This window comes from Canis lupus, chromosome X (assembly GCF_048164855.1).
Source record: "Canis lupus baileyi chromosome X, mCanLup2.hap1, whole genome shotgun sequence".
NCBI classification, from domain to species: Eukaryota; Metazoa; Chordata; class Mammalia; order Carnivora; family Canidae; genus Canis; species Canis lupus.
In genome coordinates this window covers 78104657-78119531 of record NC_132876.1, presented here as the reverse complement: position 1 = coordinate 78119531, position 14875 = coordinate 78104657, and positions in this window count along the sequence as shown.

The window sequence follows — 14875 nt, the reverse complement described above, 5'->3', positions numbered from 1 at the left end:
TTGAAGTTGAGTAAAAGGGTAATTGTGGCAGATTACAAGTTCCAAAAGTGGCCACGTTGTGACTCCTTCATCAAGAAGTAGAGTCTTTTACCTCTCTTCTTGAACCTGGGTGAGCTTGTGACTGCTCCAACCAAGAGACTACCTTGTGACTCTTGAGACTGTTATACAAGTGACAAATGACTCTTGTCATTTGGGAACTAGACGCTATGTTATGAAGAAGTCCAGGCCATGTGAAGAGGACATATAGATGCTGCTACAAACAGCCGTAGCACAAATCTCAGCCAGCAGCCAATATTTACTAGTAGACATATAATTCACTGGACCTTCAGATGATTCCAGTCTCTAGCTTTTGAGCAACCCCAGCTGAATCTAAGAGGAGTAGAGATGAGCTGTAGCTAAAGAGCCTTGCCCAAATTTCATATACAGCAGCAAAATTAATGTCATTGTTTTAATCCTTGTTTGGGGATGATTTGTTATACAGCCATATGAACTGTAGCAGAGACTATTACTTGTATTTACGTTCTTCATTATAAATGTGATTAATTCCTTCAATTTATTTCTACTCTCTAGCTTTAAAGTACTGTTGGTGGGACTGTATTCCTAAGATTTGGGGTGCCCTCACTCTAGTCTCTGTTTTTCTATTGTATCAGAATGTAATTCTTGGTTGAGGGACAGGAGTGGGGAGTGCATTGTGCCTGAGGGTTGAATCAGTATACAAACAACACAGAATATACATTGTGTAGTTAGTTCAGTGAATGGAATGATTGCATGCATGAGTAAATGGATGGGTAGATGGACTAACTGTTTGGGAAAACATGAGATCTGTGCCCCAATCCCCACACAGAGTCAGGAAAGGTGTGTTGGGCTTTTTTAAAAAAGATTTTATTTATTTATTCATGAGGGATACACAGAGAGAGGCAGAGACATAGGCAGAGGGAGAAGCAGGCTCCCTACAGAGAGCCCAATGCAGGACTCGATCCCAGGACCCCAGGTCATGCCCTGAGCCAAAGGCAGACACTCAACCACTGAGCCACTCAGGCATCCCAGGAAAGGCTTTAAAGATCATAGTTATTCAAAAAGAGAACCCGAGTCAGAAAGGTCACATTCATTAAAGAGAACAATCATTTAGAAATGTATTAGGGCCATCCAAGTATACCTTGTTACTGTGAATCACCAGCAATGTTGTGTGGATGTTCCACTCTTGGAATCTTGGTGGCTATGGGCTCCAGTCCATGGTGTATGTGGTAGAGACTGTCTGTGGTCTTCAATATCCAGTCACTCTTCTTCACAACAGAATCCAAGAGCTTCAGCTACTGCATTATCCAGCCTCTCATAGTGCTAGGTGGGGCCAGTGAGTAAATTCTGGCCCATGACTTGTGAGCAAAGGCAACTTATAGGATCTCTGGGTTAATCCCTTAAAGAAAACTGCAATTTGTTCCATTTCCTCTTACCCCTCCCCGCTGGATGAACTTGGCTGGCATGTAGACCAGGATCAACCATGCAGATGAAAACAGGATTTTAAAGGATGGATAGGTTTCTCTGCTTCCAGACCATCTACCAATACAGGAAGGCTTTATGTGAGAGAGAAATATACTGCAGCTTAATAAAGACACAGTAATTTAGGATTCTGCTTAAGTGACCATGCTGAGATTTTGACTGACCCAGGGAAAACACTCTAGGTTTTATTGTGCTCATCTCCAGGTATCACCAATACCCTTTCCTTGCATGACGCCTCCAGGGCTCCAGGGCTAGAAGGAAAGAAAAGGGTCTCAGGGAGCCCTCTGGGCATGGACACCATGGTAGGTAGAGCATAAAGCACTGTAATATTCTCTATGAGATAAAGCTGGCCCTTGGCTGCTTGGGTGATCAGAAAGGTGGAAATAAGATGTGCTCCCTGTGATATATCAGGTGGGGTTAGATGGCAACTGTCCCCTCCCTTGGTTAGCAGTACCATGCACATTCATCAGGCAATTGGATAGAGGACTCCCACCCCCATCCAGGGGGTGGATGCACTTGGTAGTGCATCCCAGTGAGGAGGTCTCAATCCTTTGGGGGTCACTCATCTGTTATAGATCAAAGCTGTGGGCCTGTGGAGAAGGGAGATGGACTTTTCTGCCTCTGGTAGAGCCCTATTTTTTTCTGGGCTCCATAATGTATATAGTTGAGCCTAACCTGAAGGTTCCAGGGACTTCTTGGGATTCATCTCAGCCAGAGGGTGGCTGAGTTGGAGGATCCCTACAGAACTATATAGCCCATAGCCCAAGTGATCCAGGGATGCCTCAGGACCGGTAGCAGTGAAGTTCATGGGCAGAGGACACTACATGACAGTGACTGACAACCCACCAGCTCCTGCCAAGGAGGGTACTGGGACAAGCTGAAGATGAAATGGAGTCTGAGGCCATTGCACTCCATAGGCCTGTTTCATCTCATGCTCACACAGCATCTCTGTAATGAAGATATTAATATCTCAACCTTATAGGTGAGAAAATCAGGGCTCAGAGAGGTAAAAAGACCTGTCCAAGGTCACACAGACCGAGGGCAGAATTTGAACAAGAACTGTGATTTCCAATGTGATTCCAAGATCTACACTATCTGCAATATGCCAGAGATAGCTAGAGAGGAAGGGAGAGAGGGAGAAAAGACAACTTGGATTGATAAGATATAGGAGAGAGAAGGCCTATATTCACATCCCACTGAACAAATTATCTCTTGTCTAACTTCTATGTGTCAACCTGTGTTCTTTCTATCACTCTAAGATACACAAAAGAAAGGCTCAACAATTCTGACCAACCTTTGGGTTCCCCATACATCATGTCTGGCCTGAGGATGATGAGACTGGTTCTAATTTCAGCTCAGCCATGGACTTGCTATATGACCTTGGTGAGGCCAATCCCCTCTGGGCCTGGCCTTCCAAGAAGAAGGAGAGTGAGGTGATGGCTAAAACTTCTTTCCTCTCTAACCCACTGGATTCTCAGAGATATTGTTGTTGTTGCTGTTCATCAAATCAACTCCTTTTCCCTGCCCTTGTCTCATGGGAATATGGGCACCTGGCTGAGTGGACCTCTCAAGCTGGGGCCAGCTTGGGCCCAGCCAACTGGCACAGCATTCAGGTTCCATCTCACTCCAGACAACCAGCCTGAAAGTCACTCTGACACTTGGATCTAGAGTGGAAGGAGGCTCAGAGAGTGAAACAGGTAAGTGACAGCTGCTACCCACATCGGTACTGTCCTGGTGTGCTCTTTCCTCCTGGCTCCCAAGGAACATATCTGATGCCACTCCAAGGCCTAGGTCACCCTTGCCATTGGAAAAGTGCTGGTGGAGCAGGATACTCATGAATCCCCACTTATCTCACAGGAGGTCTGGCCAGCCCTCCCACCCCTGACCTTGAGACTTTCAAAGATCATGCAGTTAGTAGGAAGCAGAAGCAGAACCCACCTGGAATACTGGGAAAGTAGGAGACTAAATTCAGGTCCCACTTCCTTGCAGGCAAGTCCCTTGGTCTCTCTACTCTCAGTTTCCTCATCTGTAAAACGTGGATGATGATCCCAGCCCAGGGAGTCAATACATGAAGCTTCAAGTTCCAACCTGAGCTCAATGTGTGAGGTTCTCCATGGGTCTGGCCCTCTCTGTGACTTGGACTTCCAGGCTATGTAAGGAGAGAATGGGGCCTGTCATCTCTTGGCCCTTCCATTTCTAATACTATGGCTTTCCCTGCCTGCCTTCCTCCACCATCTTACCCTCAGCCAGCCCTGGTTCTTGGGCAGTGTTACTTCTCCTCAAGAGGAAGCTCATTATAAGCCTCTACCAGCAGCTTCTGGCCCAATTCTGACCTGCTTTGCTTGGGAGTATCTTTTGGTTGGTCAGACACTGGAGGGGCCAAGAGCCTTGTCCTCCAGTTTTCCCTCATGATTCTTGAATTTCTGGAGTTCCTCACACCTTCATCCAGGAAGTTAAAAATATAATGTACTACCCAACACCTTCTTTGGATACCTCCAAGGCCTGTATCATGCTGGCTTCAGTCTCTGACAGTCATGGTTATAGACCCAAACAGTTGACTAGCAGCTCTGGACAAGTTACCTGTCCAACACTCTCCAACTCTACTTCTCTCTACCCTGAACAGAAAGCTGTACCCACAGATATTTCTTGAACATGCCTAGGCTAATGAGCTCATTCTCTCCTGAGGCCATTGACTCCTGCTTGCCTTGGGGGCCTTACATTGTCTTTGCAGACCCCTTGGGTGAAGATCAGGTTTTTAGAGGGGAGCCTAAGGAGAGCAATGATTAATCATACCTCCAGGGGCCTATGGGAGAGGATCTGTTGCTTTTGGTGTGGTACATGTCAGTCTGCCTAGCACCCATGAAACCACAGTAGAGGTGAGGTGTTTTCACATCTCCTTCAGCCAGCAGTGACCATGCTTGGGTGACTGTGTCTGAGGCAGCTCAGAATGGTATCTGGCTCCAGCCACCACCTCCTGTTTATAGGTTTTCCCCACTACCACTAACCTCTCACTCCTAAGGTGACAGACCACAGGAGAAAGAAAAACCTGGGGCCAGATTCCAGGCCAGACTCTTCTTCCCTTTCCAAGGGTGGCTAAGTCTGGCCTCTGTTCCATTTCCTAATGAATGGACTGGAAACCAAGAAGCAAAGAGTTTCTGATTGTAGAAGCAGCAAGAAGCCATAGGGAGCCTAAACTCAAATTCTGTAATTTCCTAAGTGAAGAAACTGAATCCCTAAGAGGTTCAAATTCTTATCCTAGAATCCTTACAGAGGAAGGGTCATTATAGGCCTCTTCCCAACAAAGATGCCTGTGGGTGCATCTGTTCTTGATGGGGCATACTCATGTTGCCCATGCCTATCATGGATAGTGTGTAGCTCCTCCAGGGTCAACTTTTCATGGTGGAGAGGAATCTTGATTGTCTTTCCCTTTAGCAGAGTATCTTTTGTCATTATATTGATGGCATTTTTCTGATAGGACCTAATGAGCAAGAAGTAGCAACTATTCTTGACTTACAAGTAATGCATTTGCATATCAAAGGATGGGAAATAAATTCCCCCCCAAAATCAGAGGCCATCTACCTCGGTGAAATATCTAGGGCTCAGGTGATAGGGGCATGTTGAGAAGTCTTTGGTAGACCCTGATAGTGCAGGCCTCTAGCATTTTAGAACAAAGTTCTGTCATCATCTATATATAACCACTCTCCTTTTGTGAAACTACTCTTGGCCTATTACTGGGACTTAGCAGAGACTGAAAGCTTAGCCATGGACCAACAAGTTACCATGTGACCTGAACTGGGTGTTATCTGACTCATGAAACCGCAAAGTTGGGTGTGAAAAGCAGCATTTCATCATCAAATAGAAGTAATATATACATGACTGGGCCTGGGTAGACCCTGAAGACATAAATAAGTTACATGAAGAAGTGTCCATGGTCCCTACTCCTGATACACTGCCTTCTCTCCCCCAGCCTACACCTATAGCCTCATAGGGATTCCCCTATGATCACTTGACAAAAGAAGAGAAGGCTTGGGCCTGGTTTACAGATGGTTCTACATGATATATAGACAATAGCCAAAAATAGACAGTTGTAGCACTAAAGCTCCTTCCTGGGACAACCCTTAAGGTCAGTGGTGTAGAGAAAGTCTCATAGTGAGCAGAACTTTGAATAGTGGACCTGGCATTCCCTTTGTTTGGAAGAAGAAATGGTCAGATGTGTGATTATATACCAATTCATGAACTATGGCCAATGGTTTGGCAATCTAGATGGTCAGGGACTTGGAAGAAGCAACACTGGATAATTGGTAACAAGGAAAGTTAATGAACCAGTGTGTAGATAGACTTATGAATAAATGAAATGCATGAAGATATTGTGTTCTACATGAATACCCACCAAAGGGTGACCTCAGCAGAGGAAGAGTTTAATAACCAGTGAGTCTCTTTCTCTAGCCACCCCTATCATAAATCAATGGGCTCATGAACAAAGTGGTCATGGTAGCAGGAATGAAGGTTACATTGGGGCTCAACAACATGGATGCCCATTCACCAAGTTTGACCTGGCTCTGACCACTGCTGATCAAACATTCTGCCATCAAAAGGGACCAGCATTGAGTCCCTATTACGGTACCATTTGCTGAGGTGATCAGCCAGATACCTGGTAGAAATTGATTATATTGAACCCTTTCCATCAGGGAAGGGACAGTATTTTCTTTTTTTAATTAATTTATTTTTTATTTATAAATTTATTTTTTATTGGTGTTCAATTTGCCAACATATAGAATAACACCCAGTGCTCATCCCATCAAATGCCCCCCCCAGTGCCCGTCAACCAGTCACCCCCACCCCCTCCACCTCCCTTTCGACCACCCCTTGTTCGTTTCCCAGAGTTAGGAGACTCTCATGTTCTGTCTCCCTTTCTGATATTTCCCTGAAATCTGGCATTGTGATGAATTGTGAATCATGCCCCCAGCATGAGTGGGAGATATCAGAAAGGGAGACAGAACATGAAAGACTCCTAATTCTGGGAAACAAACTAGGGGTGGTGGAAGGGGAGGTGGGCGGGGGGTGGGGGTGACTGGGTGACGGGCACTGAGGGGGGCACTTGACGGGATGAGCACTGGGTGTTATTCTATATGTTGGCAAATTGAACATCAATAAAAAATAAATTTATTTTTTAAAAAAGACAATAAAATATGTATGAATAAACTTATCCAAAGAGGTGAAAGCTCTGTACTCTGAAATATATAAACTACAGATGAAAGAAACTGAAAATGACACCAAGATGCTTGGGGTGGAAGAACAAATACTGCTAAAACGTGTGTACTATCCAAAGTAATCTACACATTTAATGCAATCCCTATCAAAATACCAACAGCATATTTCACAGAAGTAGAACAAACAATCCTAAAATTTGTAGAGAACCATGAAAGGCCTTGAATAGAAAAAAACTCATGAAAAAAAAAAAAACCCGGAGGGTGCCACAATTCCAGATTTCCAGTTACATTACAAAGTGGTGGTAATTAAAACAGTATGGTACTGGCATAAAAATAGACACAAAGATCAATGACATAGAACGGAAAATCCAGAAATATACCCACAATTACATGGGTCAATTAATCTTTGACAAAGGAGGAATGAATATACAATGTGGAATAGTCTCTTCAACCAGTCGTTTGGGAAAACTGGAAAGCCACATGCAAAAGAATGAAACAGGACCACTTTCTTTTGCCATACATAAAAGTAAATTAAAAACAGATTAAAAGGCAGCCCCGATGGCCCAGCGGTTTGGCGCTGCCTTCGGCCTGGGGTGTGATCCTGGAGACCCTGGGATCGAGTCCCACGTCGGGCTCCCTGCATGGAGCCTGCTTCTCCCTCTGCCTGTCTCTGCCTCCTGCCTCTCTCTCTTTCTGTGTCTGTCATGAATAAATAAATAAAATATTTTTTTAAAAAATAATAAAAAATGAAAACAGATTAAAGAACTTTTAAATGTGAGATCTAGAACCATATAAATCCTTGAAGAGAGAACAAGCAGTAACTTCTCTGACATCGGCTGTAGCAACATTTTTCTAGATATGTATGTCCCCTGAGGCAAGGGAAATAAAAGCAAAAATAAATGATTGGGACTATATCAAAATGAAAAGCTTCTTTTTTCTCTGAGGGTTCATTTTTATTTTTTTTATAAATTTATTTTTTATTGGTGTTCAATTTACCAACATATAGAATAACACCCAGTGCTCATCCCATCAAGTGCCCTAAAATTAGGGATCTGCCCTATGACCCAGAAATTGCACTGCTGGGGATTTACCCCAAAGATACAGATGCAATGAAACGCCGGGACACCTGCACCCTGATGTTTATAGCAGCAATGTCCACAATAGCCAAACTGTGGAAGGAGCCTCAGTGTCCATCGAAAGATGAATGGGTAAAGAAGATGTGCTCTACATATACAATGGAATATTACTCAGCCATTAGAAACGACAGATACCCACCATTTGCTTCGACGTGGATGGAACTGGAGGGTATTATGTTGAGTGACATAAGTCAGTCGGAGAAGGACAAACATTATATGGTCTCATTCATTTGGGGAATATAAAAAGTAGTGAAAAGGAATAAAGGGGAAAGGAGAAAAATGAGTGGGAAATATCAGAAAGGGAGACAGAACATGAGAGACTCCTAACTCTGGGAAATGAACTAGGGGTGGTGGAAGGGGAGGTGGGCGGGGGGTGGAGGTGACTGGGTGACAGGCACTGGGGGCGGCACTTGATGGGATGAGCACTGGGTGTTATTCTATATGTTGGCAAATTGAACACCAATAAAAAATAACTCCGAAACTAAAAAGCTGAGTGGGAGAAGATACTTGCAAATGACATACCTGATAAAGGGTTAGTATCCAAAATATATCAAGGATCGATTGATACAACTCACAACCCCCAAAACAAATAATCCAATTAAAAATGGGCACAAATTATGAACAGACATTTCTCCAAAGAAGACATGCAGGAGTCCAACAGACACATGAAAAGATGTTCAACATCACTCATCATCAAGGAAAATATCACCTCATACCTGTCAGAATGGCTAAAATCAAAAACACAAGAATCAAGTGTTGGAGAAGATGTTGAGGAAAAGAACTCTCTTGCACTGTTGGTTGCGAATGCAAACTGGTGCAACCATTGTGGAAAATAGTATGGAGGATCCTCAAAAAAAAAAAAACAAAAAAAACCAGAATGACCCTACAACCCTGTAATCACACCCTTGGTATCTACCCCAAACACACAAAAAACACTCATTCAAAGGGATACATGCTCCCTGGTGTTTATCGCAGTGCTATTTGCAATAGCCAAACTATAGAAGCAGCCCAAGTGTCCACTGACAGATGAATGGATGGATAAAGAAGATGTGATATATATATATATATATATATATATATATATATATATATATATATAATGGAATAATATTCATCCATAAACAAGAGTGAAATCTTGTCATTTGCAACAACATGGATACAGGTAGAGCATATAATGCTGAGTGAAATGTCAGTCAGAGAGAGACAAATACCTTATGATTTCACTTATAATTGAAATTTAAAACAAAACAAATGAGCAAAGGGTAAAGAGAGAGGGAGAGAGAGAGAGAGAGAGAAACCTAGAATCACTCTTAACTACAGAGAACAAACTGATGCTTACCAGAGGAGAGGTGGGGAGGTGGTGGTAAATAGGGAATGGAGATTAAAGAGCACACTTCTCATGATGGGAAAAAAATAAAATAATAAAATAAAACTTCAAGTTCATCCAAAAAATGCATTTCTTTTGTAAGAAAAACAACAGTTTTATTTGTAAGTAGCAACATAGAGAATGCTACAACAAGACCAATGAAAATGTGCTTTTGGATTCAGTAATTACTCACCTCAATATAAAGACTTAAAATGAACTGTCATGCCATAAATGAGGTTTCCTTTAAACTACTACAGAACATCTAAAACCTCATATCCACTAGCATCTTCTAGGCCAATAATGCTGATTGTTTAATAAGCATAGCCTCCATTATACAGCCCTGGGCTTTGTCACACCTTTTAAATGTCCTTCATATGAGCTATCCCACTTATGAATTCTATCACTGTCAAATTGCTTGGGGTGAAAAGTTTTCTTTTTTATAATGAATGGCTTGGGCACTTGAAACTTCTATCCTAGTACCGAGGCATTTTTTTTCTTACTATACTTGATTTTAGAAAGGGAGCAAATTCTTTTCCCAGAAGAGAAATGAGATTTTTAAACACTTCAAGATTGAGAAAGACCCATCAAATATAAATCCTTCTCACCATCCTCCTGATTCCTCAAAGAACGTTCTCCTCAGCATTCTTATCCTATTTAACAGTTATGAAGCTCATTCTTTTTTCTCTTCATATTCAACATGAGCTTTATGTGGATATCTATGCAAGGCAAATGAGAGCAGGCCCATGCTCTGCAAAACTGAAACCCTTGTAAATTCATACACACAGCAAAATAAACATACACTTATGAAGATTCTGATCAAGGGTCTCTCACTAAATAATATCTTCTAAAGCACTGCACGAAAGTCCTGGGGTCAAGGTCTGTGGGAAAAGTCAGGAGTTTACATTAGTTTTGGCCATAATGAAATCTGTCTGTTTACTCCCTAAACAAAGAAGCTTCAGTTGAGTCCAGCAGAGATATTCCACAGCACATTCTATCTGGGGATAGGCATCAGAGCCATCTGTAGGGCTTTTTGTTGATTTGATTCACATGTACATGCCATAGCTCCATCTTTGAGAGGCTGCCTCACCTAGGCACCAGTTGTTCTGATGCCCAACCATGATCCAAACAGATACTTGTGTGCCTACTATGCACAAGCAGGTGCTTTGCCAGGGATACTTAGTCACTCAACCAACAGGTAATTCCTAAGCCCAATCAAGAAGAGGTCTTTGAGAACAATGGGCATGCAGCAATGAATGCTGACTGGGGAAATAGGGAAGGCTCCTTAAATTGAGCGGTATCTGAACTGGGCCTTGGATAATGGGGAGAATACTAATAGGAGGGGTGTGACAAACAGAGGGGAAAACAAGAACACAAGCAGGGTGTAGAGAAGTTTTCTGGGAGATAAAGCTAGTAATATGATGTGGCTGGGACCTCTTGGAGAGGAGTTTGTAGGAGACAAAATATGCAAGAGAAGATAGGGCTAGGTTACCAAGGACCTTGAATGTCATGCTGAAAAGCCTATCAGATAACCTAAGAAACATGCTCAGATCTACATTTAGAAAGATTATTCTAATGGATGAATGGAGTAGGAGAATGGGAACACAGAAACCATCTAGGAAATTTTGCAACACATCCAGCGAGAGGTAATGCAAGCTTGAATTGGGATGGTGGAAATGTAAAGGAAGGGATATATTTGATAAACATCAGAGGTAGGATAGAAGGAATCATTGAGGAAATGATAGAGACATGTAAGGTGACCCCAAGCACTCAGGACAATGCTTGGCAAGTGACAGGTGCTCAGTAGGTATTTTCTGAATAGATTTAGCAAGGTTTTAGGTGCTCCCTGACATATATTGTAGCAGGGGAGTAGGTGGGTTTTAGGAAGACAAGTTCAGTTGAGTAGTTGCATGAAGGGGCTGAGAAATAACAGGCAGTGAAAGCAGATTACAGCTGGGTGGTAAAGGGAAGAGAAAAGATCCATTAACTCCAGAGAAAATTAAGGTAGACACAAAATTAGTTAGGAATGGGAAAGAGCACCTCAGTGGGCTAGTGAAAGAACCAGTGGGCATACAGAACCTGAAGAGATGAGGAGGAATATTAATTGCAGAGCATTTTCATCAAAGCAGAGTGGGAATGCAGGTATTCATTTGCAGTGCAGAATTACGTAACTCTTAATCATAAAAACAGATTAGGCCAGTATTTTATTTAAGCCCTCCTTTCCTTTTCAACTCCATCTCTCCATGCCTCAGAGCTTTTCATCTCTGTGAACCTCAACAAACAAAATGTTCTTTTTTACCCCTAGTACATGTCCCCATCCTTGGAATCATAATATGATGTTTATTTTAAGGCAGCTGCAGAAACCAAATTAAGAGAAACAAATGATCCTAACCAAGCCCATCCAGACACTTAAAGTATGTGCTCCCAAAGTTCAAACATATTTAAAATGAAAGGCCCATGTTCACTAATCTTCTAATGAAACACTGAAATCTTATGGACTATAAGATACCGAATAAGTTTGGCTGCTGAATTCCCACCACTTTCCAAATTAACAAGGCACTGGCATTCATGCATTGACATTTCTGTCAATGAAATAAATAATCTATGTTTTCTGTAGCTCAGTTTCTCTCATGAGATGACTAGACTTTGAGTTCTACATTTACTTCCAACTCAAAACTATTTATAATAGAATTATATAAGTATATAACCATAAAACAACTTCTATGACTTCACCTTGTTTCAACTTAATAAAGGGGTTTTGAACAAACAAATGAAATTAACAGTTATCATCACCTGTAGAAAAACAAGTGTGTGTGTGTGTGTGTGTGTGTGTGTGTGTGTGTGTCTTCAATACTTTAAAGCAACTGAGAATTGAAGTGTTGGTTGTAACATAAAACAACTTGGGATTTTTTGGTATACTCCATGAACAGAATTTCTTAAAACGTATGCAACAGATTAGGCAATCTTTGGAAGATGTTATCCCTCCATTTTGAATATATCCTTTAAGTACATGTTAATTTCAAAAGTTTTGTTTTGCCATAAAGTTTGAAAACAGGACTAACAGCCATTGTTTTGTTCAGCAACAGTTTCATCTGTAATAATGTCTCCCAAAGTAGTTCTGTATCTCAGAATGTATTTGGTCAAAGGTGATGAGAATGACTCCAAATCTACAAAGAACCTAAGACAGAGAAAGTGTTTTCCAAACATCATGCCAAATGTTCAAGTTGTCCTATGGATTGACACTACTTTAAACTATGTCTTGACAGAAAGACAGCTTTTACCAGTTGAAGAAGAAGGAGGAGGACGGACGGAGAACAGGAGGAGGGAGAAGAGGAGGAAGAAGAAGGGAGAAGAAAGTTCATAGAATTCTAATTTTAAATATATGTGAGGCCTCTCGTTCTATTTTTCTCTCAATTGCCTTCTTTCTGCTTATCCCTTGGAATTCTAACATTAGGATATCAAACTTTTCCAATTCTGGTAGGGAATAGAAAAAGGCAGAGATCTTTTCCAGGCCAGCCACTTCAATTTGTATCTACACATCTTTTTCACTCTTGATTTCTTGCTACTACTTGGTAATCTGAAAAATAAAAATCAATGGTCTTGGCAAGTAAACCAGACTTGTACAGAAGCATTAGTGCCTTTGTGCTTGCACTTTCCATAAGGCTTAATTAAACCTATGTACACAGGGACAGATTTACAAGAAGAGTGGTGGTGTAATTTGTAAAGATGAAATGTTGGCAGAAAAGAGCAATACTCCTATACATGCAAAGATATTCAATGAAAACTGCTAGCTTCTAAGAAAGCAAGTACATGAATTAAATCTAGCTACAATTTATCTATCCAGGTAGCTGCCCAGGATCTGGGACTATCATTACCTGCATACACGTTCCAGGAGGAAGATGGGGATTGATTATCTTTTCTCTTCTTGTTCACCAAAAGGACAAGTGAGTAGTACTTAGCCATTAACTAGCAGGATTCATCCATGAAGACTTAACAAGTTTGCTTCAACACTCTCCTAGTAAATTATACCTCAATTAAAAAACAATACTATGCTAATAACTACAAGTATTTAAAATTGAAGCTCTTTAATTCAAGCACCATTAAAGCTTTGCAAAACCACCAGCCTCCCACATCCCTAATTTTATTTTCCCTTTTCCTGGCTAGAAATCAACAATCTCCTGCTAGCCAGTAACATATCATTATGCACTTGAAAATTCATTTTCCTTATAAAAATAAGAAGAGTAGGATTATTAATCACTTCTGTGATTGGGGTGGGGGAGTCTAAGACCTAGCTTCCCCTGATTATGTTTTAGCCAAGTCTTTTTTGTGCTTCCTTTCTACTTTCTGTGAGATTTATAAACCATGGCTAAGGGCCCCAGCTCAAAAGTCACTACAATCAAATTAGAATACTATTATGAAGGTTTCTTGGAATAATACTTTTGTTTTCATTGCAGGGCACAAATTGGATAATTTAACTTAGGCGATGGATTAAAATAGGCCATCTGGCCATAATCCCTATCTCTGTATCCAGAGAATCCTGAAAGACAGGGTTTCTCTTACTTCTTTTGGACTGGGAAGGATGGTGGTTGTCTTCTTTATTGTCATTCTTTCTTCTTTTCCTGAAAATAAATTGCAAGGGATAGGGGAATATATTATCCAACAATTGCTCTTTTGGACACTTAAATTGCAAGCCAGTGGCAACATACACGTTTGAGATCTTGTCTGAGAAAATGCAAGTCACCATCTGCAACCCCAATGATTGATTGATTGATTGATTGATTGATTTAGAAAGATTTTACTTATTCATGAGAGAGAGAGAGAGGCAGAGACACAGGCAGAGGGAGAAGCAGGCTCCACGCAGGGAGCCCAAGGTGGGACTCGGTCCGGTGTCTCCAGGACCAGACCCTGGGCTGAAGGCGGCGCTAAACCGCTGAGCCACCGGGCTGCCCTACCCCAATGATTTAAAGTCAGGAGCATATATCACCAGGCAGGCACGAAGAGGAAAAATATGAAGCAGGAACTCTAAGAAAAGTCAAGCTGTGAATTTCACTTTAAAACATTAGGTTCTGAGGGTGACAGAACATGAGAGACTCCTAACTCTGGGAAACGAACAAGGGGTAGTGGAAAGGGAGGTGGGCGGGGGGTTGGGGTGACTGGGTGATGGGCACTGAGGGGGCACTTGAGGGGATGAGCACTGGGTGGTATGCTATATATTGCCAAATTGAATTCCAATAAAAAAATTAGGTTCATAAATTTGAAATGACCCCTGGGAATAATATAAGAACAAAGAGCATTTATTAGGTACAATTCCAAAATCTACCTTATTAGTTTCATTGTCTCCATTCCCTGAAATTACAGTTCTAGTTTAAGTTATTTTAACCCCTTCCATATGATAACACTTAGGATAGGTGTGGCTGCCAGTGTCTGTTTACTGTTAATGTTCTTATGAAAGTGGTGTAGGGACAAACACTGGAGACACTTTCTACGTGTGCTGTTATCTAATTATTGTTGTTATGCCAGCTACTATTATGACATAATGGTTACTTCACTAGATTGTCATCATGAGGTTGTGGCTGATTACTAACTTGAAATATTGTCTCTCAAAAACGTTTTTAGTGGTTGGCAAGATGACATCTTCAGCCGCAAGTCCCCTCTCAGGAAGTAATCAG